The sequence below is a fragment of the Lissotriton helveticus genome, chromosome 1_1 (assembly GCF_964261635.1).
Source record: "Lissotriton helveticus chromosome 1_1, aLisHel1.1, whole genome shotgun sequence".
In the NCBI taxonomy this organism is placed as follows: domain Eukaryota; kingdom Metazoa; phylum Chordata; class Amphibia; order Caudata; family Salamandridae; genus Lissotriton; species Lissotriton helveticus.
Window position 1 is genome coordinate 2053388684 of NC_136057.1, and position 15881 is coordinate 2053404564.

Consider the following 15881-nt stretch of genomic DNA (forward strand, 5'->3'; position numbering starts at 1 on the left):
CGCCATGTTCCTCAGCCTCCCCTAACCTGCCAGTATGCTAATACCTATCATAACCTATGCTAAATGTCTATACTATAAAAACTAGGAAGAAGAACATGGGAGTGCCAGAAAGTTGAAAGGAGGGCCTTCATCTTTTACTCAATCCAGACCACAGTCTGCTATAAAGCACCACCATTTTCATGAGGGTTGTCATCTGCAACTGCAGTGCTGCCAACTTCAAAGACTTCTCTTGCTGACCCTTTAGCAACTCCCTCTCTATTTCTGTTGACTGCTAGGAAGTAGTGGCAACCAGCTGTGGTGTCACTGCTAGTGGGCTGTGGAGGGTCCTGCAATTGGTCCTTAAACACCATTATAGGAATACTCCACTTCACGGCTGCTGCTTGCCCTGTTGGTAGCTTCCTGTTCATGAGGTGGTCACTTCTAGGTCCCTGCTGATCTTGCTTGACCAAACTTGCACCCCATGCGTCTGAAGCCCTGGGCAACATGGTGTATGTGCCTGTACCTCTCCAGGTGGATCCATTAAGCCTTCTCCCTGGAGTCATGTTGGCTGTTGGAGAGGAATGACACATGAAACTGACCAAGCTTATTGGTCACAATAGTCAACATTTACATGTATTAATTACTTTTAACAGCACAAGTGGCATGGCCTGCCAACAACAATTACATCAATGGCACGTATCTTGACCAACTTTCATGAAAAGCATGTACTTCACCAAAGATTACAATGGTAAATAGCCCAGGTTTTGAACTTGTAGGGACAGGAAATGCCAGTATTTGACCTCATTACCATGTACCCATGTGCATTTTAAGACAGATTTGGATTTATGCTGTTATGTACACATGGAATGGTACACATCGTCCATCTTTATGCTCTCTGGGGACTATCATGCTATATGCAACAGGGTATAAATCTATGGCCAATCAGCTATGTATGTATTGTGCCTCAGCAATGCTTCACTGTTATGACATACACAAGGCCACACAGATAGCTGCATAAATTGACTCAGTGCCCAGCAAAGGCCGGTGCAGGTAAGTGCAGGGAGGAGGGTGGAAGTCAACAGACAATGGAAGAGGGGAAATCACAAAAATAAACAAATCCTATTCCGTCATCTGTCAGCATCCCGCATGCCCTGCCCACCACACTTGCATGCACATGCTGCTGCTGTCAGTGCCAGGTAGTTGAAACATAGACAAAGTGTAGTTAGCTACCTCACATTCAACAGACCTTTTGCATACTTTTCCAAGATTGACACATGGACATACCTGGGACACTATAACATAGAGTACCTACTGAAAATTATACAAGAGCATGTGCTCCTTGACATACCCAATCGTCTGGCCCATCCTTCCTGTATGAATTGTTACCTAGAAGCACATCAACTCTTACACCGTGAGATGAGTGTATATGTGCATGCTGTAGAGCGCAGATGTTTAAGTGTTTTGAGCTGTATCTTTCAGGCAAGTCACCAAAAATTGTTCAATTGAGAGAATTCCTGTGATAGAAATGGGATCCCTGGCTGGCCAGGGCTTGCGCCAAAGTCAGTCAGAGACCACCATTCCCACGTCAGGGCAAGGGAGTTACACGCCAAGATAACCCCTGCTCACCCCCTTGGTAACGTGACACGAGCAGTAAGGCTAAACTCGGAGGCAATGTGAGTTAAGTGTTTGCGCACGCACCCCCAGCAACAACACCCAAGGCCCACCACAAAGGAACCTCCACACAAGGTTATATATAAAAATAGCCTTTGTATTACACCAAAACACATTAGATAGAAACACACACTTTACAATGTGCCAACAGGCACGGGCAGAAGTTACAGGGGATCATGTACAGGACAGGGCCACAGGGACCACTGTCAGGAATATGCACTTTTAGGTTTAGAATAATAATCTCTGTAAGACAAAAAAGGAAAAATAGAGCACACAACCAGTAACTACTGATAAGAGGTAAGTACCAACTGCGCAACCCTAACCACCTTATGAGAATATTACGCAGGGAACCTGGGCTTCACTAGCTCACCTGTACTAGAAAGAACAACCACCTAAGTATCCCCATACATTTAGGGGTATAGGCATAGGAACATTTTACACATAATGCATCCTAACATTCAGAGGTATAGGGAAGGAAAACACATGATGCATAAAACATACATTCAGCGGTGTAAGAACAAGGCACATGACGCATCAAAACACATTCAGAGGTGCAGCACAGAAGAACACATGATGCATAACAAACATATTCAGCGGTGCAGGGAAGGAAAACACATGATGCCTAAAAACATTCAGAGGTGCAGGAACAATTGCGCAAAAATCACATTAGTCACCACCTGTGACTGTCCATAGGCCAATTGGCCTCGCAGGGGCTAGGACGCCCTGTGTCCCTGTAATCTCCTCGTTCCTCAGGATTGGGTAACGAAGAACACCACACCAACGCTCTTACTCATAACAGAGAACAGACCTGTAGGTTGTCTTGAATCAGCTTTATTTGTTGCACTGTATTGCCTAAAATGGGTGAACAGCACGCAAACGGGCAAAGTGTCAAGTACACCCTTTTGCTGGTTCAATGAACCCTTATCCAACCGTCCTCTGCACGAATGCCGGTCCCGGCATCCACCAACAGAGGACACCATGCTAAGCAGTGGCCGACAATGCCACTCGAGTGATATGCTGAGTGTGATGGTTCTCCTCAGTTCGTCCTCCGCATGGGTGTCGGTCCCGACACTCTCCAACGGAGGCCAAGCACGCGTGGTATGAGGGCTCCCTGGTGCTGAAGCTTTCAACTTCCCCCTCCTCGAGGACCCTCGAGCGGGGACTAGGCAATAACACTGGACAGCGTCCCTCACGCTCGATTACCCTCGAGAGGGGACTGGGGCAAAAGGATATGTAGCGTTGTCGTCTCTCACGCTCGATAACCCTCGAGCGGGGACGGAGTCAAAAGTAACTGTAGCATTGGCGTCTCTCACGCTCTATAACCCTCGAGCGGGGACTGAGACAAGTGTACTAGAAGGTCCGGTTAAATTACTCTCGATAACCCTCGATCGGGGACAGGGCAAGAACACGGGACCGCGTTCTTCTCGCTCGAGAACCCTCGAGCGGGGACTGCTAGAGAGAACAGGATGGTCAGTGTCCCTCGCCCTCGTCAAACCTCGAGCGGGGATGGCAGCTCCTTGACAGTAGACAAAACACAAGCGGCTTACCCGGAACCGAAGGTCTCCGGCAGCAAACCCCTGTTCGGCGTCAGGTCTCTCCTTCGTTAAAGTCCAGTGATAGTGTTCGGAAACAGGAACACGGAATATCTGACGCCGCGTCCTGCCACCGGTGTTTGTTTTAAGGCGGCGCATGCGTACGTCCCGCGCGGTACCCCCCTGGGAATTGTAGTCTTCGGCGTGGAGGTCTCGGGAGTTGTAGTTCCTGTAATCAGTTCGCTCCGTTTGCGAGGATGTTCCGTTGTGTGTCCTAACAGTCCCAAAGTCAGGGGGGACTAAACATAGCAGCTGCCCACTAAGTGCTGGGCAGCTGTAGCAACAATGATGGGGCCAACGTGGGAGCCTCACAGGCTCTGAACAAAGGAAATGCCCCCTAGAGCCTCTGTGGCTCTAACAACAAAAATGCCCGTCTCGTTGGAGTCCCACTCGGGTGACTCAGAATTACACCAATGCCCCCGGAGCCCTCTGCGGCTGGAATGATACTGCGGTCTTTGTAGCCCTGCGGGCTTGACAGAGATGCCCCGGAGCCTCTCAGGGCTCTAAAACAATAATGCCCCAGGGTGCTGTGGCGGAACGATGAAGCGGCCCTCTGCCATCCGGGAGCGCTCTAGAATCACTGCTGAGCCCCCCCAGACGACCCCACTCACCGGGCTGCTGTGGCGGGGGCTCCTCGTCGTTTCTGCACTGCTCCTCTATGCAGCGGCTCCCTTCACTGGCGGTGGGGCTCTCTCTTTTCTCTGGGAGCCTCGAGGCTCTTGCGGCTGGACTTCTCTCTCTCCACTGGGCTCTCCCTCGCTCCTGGGAGCCCGGGGGGGGGGGAGGAGAACTGACAATGCTGGCTCCTGCGGTGCTTGCGGCCGCACCTCACTCCCGGGACTCTTCTCTGGCGAGGTAGGAGAGCGGGGTGGGCTCCCGTCGACTTCCTGTTGTCCCACGTGTCCCGCCCCCGGCCTGCCTGACTTCCTGCTGCGGGCCGGGCGGCGGTGGGGACAATCTCGGCTCGATCCGGGGTAGGCTCCCGGTGTAGACACACAAACCAAGGCAAATATGCGGCGTGGGCAGCCGCTTGGAATTTAACCAATAAAAACAACCGCAAGGTCCCTGGCAGCGTAAAATGCAGGGTGGGCACCTGCCTGGAACACGAAGTGCTCCGAAGCGCAAGGTGAATAATTACAGCGCTTTCCAAGCGCTAGTGGACAGAATAAAGTGCTCCCGAGCGCTATAGCAACGAAAAAGTGCTTCCAAGCGCTTAGAGAAGGAATCAAGTGCCCCCAGGCGCTAGAGGAACAAAAATTCCAGCAACAAGAGTCCTTCAGGAGGTGGGGGGCAAGGCTGGGCCTGCCATGGGCCAGCTCACAGGGTCCTCCTAGGCAGGGAGGCAATCCAGTAGAAGCAGCCCCCCTCAGCTTGGATCCAGGAAGAGAACAGATTGTAAGGGGACACAGCCCCTTTTTATAGACAGTATTCCTTTGTCTGGCTTCAGGGTGAGGGGATAAACCAGTCGCAGCTGGTTTGTGAGCACTCTTGATGTGCTCAGCCCCTCACTCTATTCACTGGCAGTGCTAGGGACATTAGACGCACCACAGGGGGCGGAGCTAGCATTGTGTGGGGAAAGCCCAGCCCTATTCAGGACCCAGGTGCACCCCTCCCTCACATCAGCATGCTAATCTCTCTATTCACCACCAGGGCAGACCCATCCAGACTCCTGGAGCCAGGCTCACCAGCCAGCTCCAGCCAATCACGTGCCAGCACACTCACTGCATACGCACACCCATGTCTAGAAGTGGCACTTCCACACTAGACACATTCACGCCGCACACATCCTTCCGCAGCATTCAATCACACGAGTACACACATACCAAACTCGAGCCTGCACACCTCACGCATCAGGAACTACCAGGGACACAGACATTCCCGATGCATTCCTATGGGAGGGCAGGCCAACCTTACTCCACGCACTCAGAGTGCGCACGCACTTTCCACTGGGACACAGTGAAAGTGCGCAGAAACAAAAAATCACTACCACCAATTCACATTCAAAATGCAAGAAGTTTAGGGGTGAACCTGCAAGAAGGGCCAAGTCCAACATCCTCGAAATGAAGTATGGGTAAAGACAGCATTTGGTGTAACGTGGAATGGCCTGCATGCTGACAGCACAGTGCATGCATGCCTGTGGTACTTTACACATTGACCCTATGTCTCACAAAACACTACAAAATGTATGGAAATGTGTCTATTACAGTCCATTGGATATATGAGGCAGGAGTCAGTCATGTAACAGTGTTGCCATGTGTGGACCAGTGATATGTCCCCACATCTACTCATACCTATTCCGTCTGCATTGGTATAGGATTCATCACCGCCTGTGTGGACCAGCCACATAGAAGAGCTCTATAAATTACCATATATCCGCATATAGTAGTAATGTGCAGCAGACAGGCAGATAGAAGTTCATCACTCCAATTCATTTTCCCTTTCCATTTCAACAAGCTTTATTTGACGTCAAGTCATAAAAGCACAACATACACATACACAATAAAACTCCATGATAAAATATATATGCATATTTAAAACCAAGGATTGGTACTTTGTGACGTCGAGAGTTTCATACAAGAGCAAAACATTTTAAAATTACTGTAAGGTACTAGGGCATAATATCAATAAGAGTTAATTTCAAACATTAGGGCCTGTGATATATAGAAGAATTACAGTAATTAAAATAAATATTTGACTTAACAAACCCTTCAAAATGCCCATCGTGCCTTCAATCTGATGACCCTAGGCCATCCAAGAAATGTTGCCACTGCAAGAACGATGGGAGCTGATGTGTTCATGCACAGTATTCTTAGTGCCTCTACACTCACCCTAGTCCCCATTGTCCTACAGATTAGTGCCATCCATGCACGATGCAGCCCTAGATACGCGGGGCAGGTGAACAGCAAATAGGCCATTGTCTCTGTCTGGGCCATACACAAAGGACAAGCTCTGTCGGCTCTGCGATCCACCTTGCTATGTAGGACCTAATGGGAAGTGAGCCTACCCTGAACTGAAAATATAAATTCCGTTCCTGAGGTTTTGTTATTATGTCCCAGTACTGTTCCAGGAGTGGGGATGGTTTAAAGTCCATAAAACAGCCTGTAAGAGATGGCATGTCTGCACTTCTATATGTGTTAAAAATATTGGTGGCCCAGTATTTATCTTTTAGGGTCTTCTTTTGTGGAAAAGATACAACTGAGGGATTCTCCCAGAGCATTTCCAAACCCATACTTACTAGGATAACTCTAACCTCCCTGAGCCATTTGATTTTGTGGAAGCAGTCGGCGCTGATTAGGTATTTTTGACCTACAGCATAAGTTGCCAGTTCGGGGGTTGACCAGATTCTTCGTCAATATAGTATGGGGTGGAGTCCTGCTGCATCGGCCACTGCTTTCCTGCCCAGGTCATATACCAAAGGGCATACAGGGGTGCTTTGTGGGAGGCTCGTGATCTTTCGAAATAACTTATTTCTGCAACAGTTAACTTTAGCATCTTTTTGAACCCCCAAAGTTCCGCTCCATATAAGGCAGAGCTGACCACTTTCATGTTGTATAGTTGAAGCACAGGGCTAACTGCTTTTGTTGTAGAGGTGTTATATTCAGATTGTAAAACTCCAGATAGCTGCTGGTGCTTTAATGCGGCCATATCAAAATGTTGATCCCATCTCATATCGTTCTGTAAACTGACCCCCAGGTATGTAAAGGAACTAACTTGTTCTAGAGGGCGGCCATTCATAAGTAAGCATCCTCTAAATCCCTTATGAGTGTTGAACATCATACATTTTTGGGGGGAAACATTCACTTCCAAACCCCGTAGTAAACAAAACTCCCCGAAACGATTCAATGCTCGCTGTAGACCATTCACAGTTTTTGAAATAATGAATGTATCGTCAGCGAACATTAAAATCGGTATTTTTAAACCTGCTAGGACTGGGGCATCAGTAGGGGTAGACTCTAAAAACTTTATAATTCCGTTAATAAACAGAGAAAACAATCTGGGCACCATAACACAACCTTGCCACATGCCTTTCTCTATGGGAAAGCAGCTGGTTACATTGCCCTGAGCGCCCTAGCGAATGTGGGCGAAGTTATCCTCATGGAGTCTAACAACGAGGGAAAGCAATTCAGATAACATTCCCATCTCTTGCAGCACTATCCATAATTCATTTTCACATTCAACATTCTCTCAAGAAAAAAAATTCAAGACCAAGTCAGAAAAATAAACTTGTATTTTTATATATATTTTTTCAGAAACCGAGAACTTCTTTCAACAATTTTGTAGGCCAATTTTTAAGCAAATGTAGTTCAAGACACAAATGTTTACAGGTTTTAAGCAATAGCGGTCAATACCGTGAGGCACAGACGGTCACGGTCAAGGCAAAGTAAGCAAGGGTTAGATAGCCGAGTACAGCCCACACATTTACCATCACAGTCACTGGAAGCAACACTCTGCCAAAGGGCTTTGAAGGACAACGGTTGCCCAGAGTTCAGGGGGAGTTGTACTCCAGAGGAGTCAGAGTTTTAGGAGGCCCAGGGCACGGGCACAGCAGGCTGTTTTGGGTTAACTGGATTGGAGGAGCCAGAGGTTTTGGACAGCAGAGTTGGTTTGTCACCAACCGGTGGTTCAGCTACAGATGCAGAAAGGCAGTCCGTTGTGGCGGGGTGATCATGCTCAAGTTGCTGCTCTCAACTTGTCTACGCTACCAGAAAGCAGGCGCAGACTCGCAGGAGTGGGGCTGTTTCCAGCATCAGTCTCAGGTATTGTGAGAATCCTTAAGGCTAGTGGATGGGTTGTAGTGGTCGGTAACCAGTCTGGAGGTCAAGAAGCCTTTTTTGCTGCGACTTTTAATTGCCTGGGTGAATTGCGTCAACGCAGTCCGTGTCGGTTGTCACCTCAGCAGTCTTTACCGGCAGTGTGCTGCAGACTAGTACTACTAGTTCAAAGTGAAGTCCTAGGCAATTGGCGAAGGCTGGCTGGGCTCTGGGGTTCTTGAAGGCTGCACAGGTTTCAGGTAGGGATGGCAAGCAACCTTTGTTGTGTCTTATTACAGTTGGCAGGGTTTAGGGCTGTTTTTTCTGCAGGAGGGCACAGTTCCTGGTTCAGCCGCATGTCTTCTTTCTTTGTCTTCTTTTGGTCTGTGAAATCTGAAGTCAAGGTTTTGGGGAGCCACCTAAATACAGAATTTAGGGGTGTTGCAGGGGCAGACAGGTAGTAGCCAATAGGCTACTTAGCTTTAGGGTATTTGCACCTCTAGTGACTACTTCCAGTGGGAAAAGGAACAGCCCAAGCCCTGATTGGATGTTTCCCCACTATCTCAAGATGATGGCATTTCGGGAGAGGGGTTTACCTTGTCTGCACTGCCCTGTGGGGGTGTAGGTTGAGGGGGGCCCTCCTCCTCATCTAACTCATTTTCCTGCCTTTCCTCCCGCCAAAAGTGGAGCAGGAAAGGAGGCTTGGCCTCCCCCACTATCTAGGATTCCTGACTTGGATTTTAAAGGTAGCATCCCCTTTAAAGCTTCCGGTCTGTGAAGGCCATTCTGTCCTGGAGGAGGTGTGGAACACCCACACCCAGAGCAGTTATTGTTTCTGTCTTCGGAGAGCTCCGGCTCTCACCCCATAAGGTGAGAAACATGTTGGGTGATGGCAGGCTAGTGAAAATAGGCCAGAAACCCCACTAGTGTTTAGTTAGGTTTCAGGGGACCCTCTAAAAGGGTCTCCTGTGTGAATTAATAATAAATCCAACACTAGCATCAGTGAGGATTTATTATACAAAGACGATTGGTACCAAACATCCTAGGATTCAGCGAAGCCATCAAAGAGCTAGGAACCCCGTGCTGACAAGTATCTAGCCCATGTATTCTTTATGGCTACCATGTTCACTTACATCACAGAATGGACTGGACATTAGAGGGGCATATCTGGTCATGCGGCCATGTGCACTCATGAGGTATAGTGCACCCTGCCTTAGGGCTAAAGGCCTTCAGTAGAGATGGCTTACCTATATCGTATGCTGTGTACGGATGACACACAGGGCTGTTTGCCATATCGACTCTTTTCCTGCACCAAGACATGCAGCCTGCAGTGACAGAGAGTGTAACCTTGGTGAGGGGGCCTTGGGTTGGCACAGCCAGTGCTGCAGGCCCGGATGACTGTCTTAAGTACCCACACCCTAGGTACCAGGGTACCATTTACTAGTAAGTTACAGGAGTAGATGAAGTTGTACCAATCGTGGTACACTGTTTTGGTATGGAAATCTGGCACTAGGCACCTGGTTAGCAGAGACCCAGTTCGACGCACAGTTCAAAATTCCGACATCAGGCAAAACATGTGAGCTAATCATGCAAAAAGAGGCACTTTTCTACATGATGCTTTTATGTAACAGAAACATATGTGTTAACACTTGGGGGCAACAAACACCCTGTTCAACATGTGGCCTGAGGGCATGTGAGTGCGCTCCCCTGCAACATACATGGTGGGTGGGTCACATTGTTCTGAGTCAGTAATGACCTGGTAGTCGGGGAGACAATACTCCCTGCACAGTGTGGGATTGGTCCCACATCACCTATGGACCTCCCCTGCACTGCATGGTCTTTTATGGCTATTGTAATGACTCTATGAAGAGGCCCCTGTGGCATGTTCAGTGTATGTTAGTGAGTTAGCCTGTATCATGCCTTTGTAACCTATATACATATCTGTCCCTTCCTGTAACAAAACTGGTAAGCGTATTTTGCTACAGCCACACAGCTACAATCTCATAGTATATAGCAACTAACCGATAGCCCCATCAACTTGTAACCCCAGGTGATCCAAAAGATCCTGCTCCCAGCTGATGATGTCTAGCCACCAGAGCTTGTAAAACTCCGCTCATCTGTTAGTGCACCTTCTCCTACCAGTTCTGCCTGTCATGGCTTGAGTAGCCCTAGATAACTCAGCCTCCACTTCCGATCATGTTAGGCAAGTACTTTACCAACAGCCACAGCAGGACACCAAACTCCTCCTCCATCAGGTTCTTCTCTTGCCCCTGTCCGACAACACCCTACACCCAGTATTCACCCTAAACCCAACAGCAAAAACCACTATTCCTTTCCCCACCCCTATAGCTATTAACCCCTATTGTACTAAGCACCCCACAGTACACTACACAAAACAACATAAAATACAATTACAGGACAATATGACAGTTTTGGGACATGACATGGACAGCACAGACACCAACAAACCAAGAAACAGCACCAAACTGTCCAGCAAATAACAAACACCTCCATTAGCCAACACGGAAAAACAGATGGTAATTGAAATTGGAAGGACCTTCACACTTCAGGCTTTGAAGCATGGCTGAGCCATTGCATCAATTCCTGTGAAGATGTGTCACATTTCCGACGTGTGTGTTGTTTTCTACTAAAGCCTAGAGAAATAGCCATGTCATGAGTTACACTATACCCAATGCATTGTTTCTGATGGTTTGGCATTGATGCGTTGCTTCCGCCTGACTCTGTTTCCACTCAAGCGACATGTTTGGTGGTAAAGCATCACTTTACCAATGAAAGAGTCATGTTCAATATTAAAAAGTCACCTTCCTTACTAGAGTGCCACCTTTCCTACTGAAGCGTCATGTTTAGTGGTAAAGCGTCACTTTCCATACCAAAGAGCCATGTTCACCACTAAAACATCACCTTTCCTAGAAAAGTACATCCTTTCCTATTCAAGTGTCATGTTTAGTGATAAAGTGTCATTTTTAATACTAAAGAGTCACGTTGTGAGAAGTTGGCCTGGTATATATTGTCCACTAAATAAAGTGGGCACCTTGCACCAGTCCAAACAACCATTTTAGTGATTTAAGAGGTCAAAGATAACCTTAGAAAGCTATCCAGGTGGTAGCTGTGAAGAACAGCCTTCAGGCTTAGTCTTGCAGGAATGTTAAGCATCTTGTTTTACCAGAATGTATCCTTATTGCATTGGTTAAATTAAAGGAACACCAGGCAGTAGTTATAAAAATATGTATTTATTATTATAACACACTCTAAATACCTCACAGTATCTGCTAAATGCACATAAACATAAAGTACACAATACTGTAGCACAGAAACAATCGTAAGTAGCACTAATACACAGTGGGCTCCAGGGGGAGACCAAACCACATACTAAAATAGTGGTGTAAGAACCATGACTCAGGTCAAGACAGTGTCTAGAGGTTGTAGAATCGATGGGACCCCAAGGAACCACCCAAGATGAGTAAGTAGGGACCCCAAGGAGGACGAGGGCAGTGTGAGAACATGGCCCCGTGCTACATACAATTCAATAGGAGAGGCGCGGTTGCAGTTTTACAGTTTAGGGACCCTTCCCTGTGGATTATGAGGAAACCCTTTGGAACCTAGAAGGTTGGAGAGCCACCTCACCCGTGGATACTGAAGTACCAGAGTTACCTATCCCAGGTAAGCCGGGTGCATAGAATTGAACTGGTGTCGGAAACCGCTGTCATTCTCAATGGGAGCCTTCAAAGAATTGCCACTGCTGGAAAGAAGAAAAGTGTCCAATGGAACCCACAGGTGGATTCTTGATGGAAGGAACCTGAAAGCAGAGGGGACAGAGTCTGGGTCACTCAGGAGTGACCAGGGGCTTGATAGACTGTTAGACACGGGTAGCGTGGTGCAGAGCGGGCGGGCCAAACACCGGAGGAAATGTGTAGAGCATCCACGCAGCACACACAGGCGACACACAATGCACACTACAAAAAGAGACTCCACACCAGGTTGCATTAAAATAACTTGTGTATTATAAAACACAATGTAAAATGCAATCTCGGGTAGCAGTTCACAGGGGGCTATTTACAAGGCAGGTCCAATCGGGCTGCTGCCAGAACCATCACAATATACAATTAGGATAAAGGTAAGTGCGACGAATAAATGTAAAGTCCATCGGCATTCGCTGAGTATCAACCAGTAGCTACTGGCTATATCATGCATTTAGCATAAATCACATTAGCAATGACATAAACATGCAAGAGGAAATCACATTAGCACGCAACCATTAGGCCTAAACATAAAATCCGCCATGTAAGGAATAACATGGGAACATAGAGGCTCCACTGCAAGATCATTAGGCATACATCATATTAACATTGAAGGAACAGCCTAAGTATGCGACATCTCTGTAGCGTAGATCACATTAGACATAAGTCATGAGGTTCCTCCCCAGGCATAACTGCACACCATCAGCATGGTTCCTACACAAGCATGATCATGGGAACATAAAGGCATGAAGGCATAACATTAGGCATAAGAGCGGCAGGTATAAAACACGAGTAGCACATTGGGCATAAAAGTATTAGCAGGAACACAATAGCGCAGGCCTAGCCTCTGCACATCATAACCTGACGTTAGGCATGAAAACACATTTGACAGAAATCCTGCACATAAATCACCACTGCCGTAGGCCTGGAATGGAAACATCAGGTTAGGCACAGTATACAGAACACCAATGCTGTAGCCTTAGTTGAAAAGCATTAGGCATGAACGTGTGCGCCTAGAGGCTTCAACCTTAGCATCAAAGCATTAGGCATAAAAGGTAAACATCATGCCATTATCATAGGCAAAACAACACCTTATATACCAGATCAGCCTAAGCCCCCTTACCATGTAGGCGTCATCACGAGCAACACAATAGCAATCAGTACCAGCACTAGGGAAGGGCATTGGCATGCAATATCTCACATGAGGCATGCAGGCATGAAACACAGTTAGCATGGGGGCAATACTGTCGCTAGGCATTAATCACAATGTGCATAGATCAGCCTCACTGCATTGGACATCAGCATAAACATTAGCAGCAATGCATTGAGCTTAACAGCGTTAGCATCGACACATTAGCATAAATGCACTAGGATCACCACATTAGCATAAGTCACATTAGGAGGAGGCATAAAACATTAAGAGCCATGCAGTCATTGAGGGAAAGTGGCACACATTATAAGTGCCATCAGCCTTGCAGGTTAGCCTTTGGCACCACAGCGCCTGGGGAAATGGAGCCCCTCTTCCTGGACTCTAAGATTAAAGATGTCCCCTGTTGTGAAGCCACCCTCCCTTCTGCGGCGCAGCTGTGTTGAGTACCAGGAGAATTGGCCCACTGTGTCCTGGGAGTCCCCCTCCAGGCCTACTAACTTCAGAACTGCCCCCAAAAGAACACTGGGACATTGGAGTCCCTCTTCTGGACTCTGCAATTAAGAGTGCCCCACAATGTTGAAGCTGCCCGCTGTCAACCAAGGAGGCAGGGGGGAATCCCACATGCCCGGATCCCCTCGTAGCACTTTAGAATCCCGGCGCTGCAGACGACCCCTCCTCTTCTCCTGTAGCGTCTTGGCAGCAAGCACAGCACAGTCAATGCAAATAAGGCACTCTGGCAGCACCACAATGCAGCATACATGCAGGGGAATTGAAATATAGCGCTTTGACAGCACAGCGCTGCAGGCGTCAGATCCTTTTCCTCTGGCACCTTGAATATAGCGCTCGCGAGGCACTAAGTCCCACTAGAAGCTTCAGGGACAGAAGATAGTGTATCTCTTCTGGTAATCAGGAAAACAGTGCCCACCAGGCGCTAGAGTGCAGGCAGAGCAGCACAGTCACCTCAAATATGGCGCTCACCATGTCGCCAGGTGACTCACAGTTCCCGGGGTCCCACCTGTGGGAGTAGCACCCAGGCTCCTCACATCCTTGGAGTGCAGACAATCAAAGTATGGCACTAACGTAACGAGGCGCTAGGGCAGCAGAGCAGGCAGGCCAGGATGGGCAAGATCAGCAGAAAGTGCGCACTCATCAGTACAGGACAGAAGCTCCTAAAAGCAGTCAACTCCCATAAAGTGGCAATCCTCCTGACATAGCAGTCTTCACTCCAGCAAAGGGAATCACTGGCCCTGTGGACAGCAGAGCGGTACAGATGGGCTCAGGGGCCACCTGAGGCGGTACCTCCTGGCAGAGTGACCCCTCTCATTCCAGTCCACCCTCAGACTGAGCACATGACATCTCTATTGCTCTACATATACACCCCTCCTCCCACCTACCAGAAAGGGCTGGAAGCTTCTAGAAGGTCCCTGGCAGTTCCAGCCTTAACTGTCACTGTGGGGGGAGTGTAGAGCACCTTGCCACTTCAAACACTAGATCGCCAACCCACCTCAGGCAGGTGGCACAAGCAGACAGAAATGACGTCCATTTTAAAAGTGACATTTTTGCAATGGTGAAAATAAAGGTGCGCACATTTATTATTTTTCTCTCACACCACACATGGCATATACATTTCCTACCCTGTGGGAAATTTCCCCTAAAGGGGGGTGTTCCTAATATACCTATGTAAGGCAGAAAGCACACACACTTTGCACTGCTAACCAGCGCCAAAGTGTCCAACATCCTGAACCCACCAATTCCATCACAGTGAAAGGGCTAGGGGAAAGGCAAAAAGTTTCAGAATGACCCTGCAAGTAGGGCCAAGTCCAACATAGATGAATGACCACCGATCTCGGGTGCTTCAGATGTGAAGATGGAACCTTGACTCTACAGCTGCAAGGACCAAGAGATGTCGAGGATGACCAGGCGCCAGATACGAGCTGTCCTGCGGAAAATGTCGAGTGCTGAAGGGTCGGTGTCTGGCGGGGGCACCGACAAGCCTTGGTAGCGGCAACCCGCGAAAAAGGTCAAAGAAGGTTACAGACTGGCCCACTAAAGACCAGGGGACTCACCACAGCAAGGGGAGTCAGGGCAGGCCTGGAGCAACCAGGTGAGCTCAAGAAGAGCAGTGTTGTCACTCAAATGGACCCCCAGGTTGAAGGCACAGGAGTTGCGAGGGGACCTCTAGCAGTTTCACAAAGTAACAGCTTGCACGGCACAGAGTGTGAGGAGGCCAAAGACCTTTGCACAAAATGTGTGCAGAGGTTGGGGCTATCGATAGTTTAGTTGGGGAACGCTAAAGTACGTGGTGCACAGAGGTCCAGAGTTTGTGGCCCCCACGGGGGATACTGGTCTCAAACTTGGTGAGAGAGCAGCTCAACTTTAAGGAACATAGGAACCCACCTCCTGTGTTGGTGGAGCCTTCGGAGTCTGCAGGAGCTCAGGATTAGCAGACCAGTCAGTTGCATTATGGTGCCTGCTAATGCAGGGGAGTGACTCCTTCAACCCAAGAGAGATACTTCAGTTGTCCTTGATGCTCCACAGATCCTGCAAGGAGCCTTTATCATGCACGGGCATAGACGATGCTTTGGACGGAAAGGGAGACAAAGTCGGGCCGAGCCGAAGTCCAGAGTGTGCAGATGGTCGAAGGTCAGTGGTTTCTTGTTCAGAATATTTTCCTCGTCGAATCTAGGGTCCTACAGCCATGTAAGCCCTTTTGTACCCATGGTAGAAGGTTGGACAGATTCAGGGTTCCCTCCCAGGGGAGGGCCAGGACCGTGGGGAGGTTACTCCCTTATCCTTTTTCCGGTTTTGCACCAGAGCAGGAGACAATGGCTCCCAGGACTGGTTTGAACTGGACTATGCACAGGGACACCAAATGTGCCCCTCATGCAGACTTTCAGGCACTTTGGAAGGGCACCCAGCCAGTTCCAATACACTAGATCCTGTCTGGGAGGTGCTCACACCTCCCTGTGACAAGATGCCT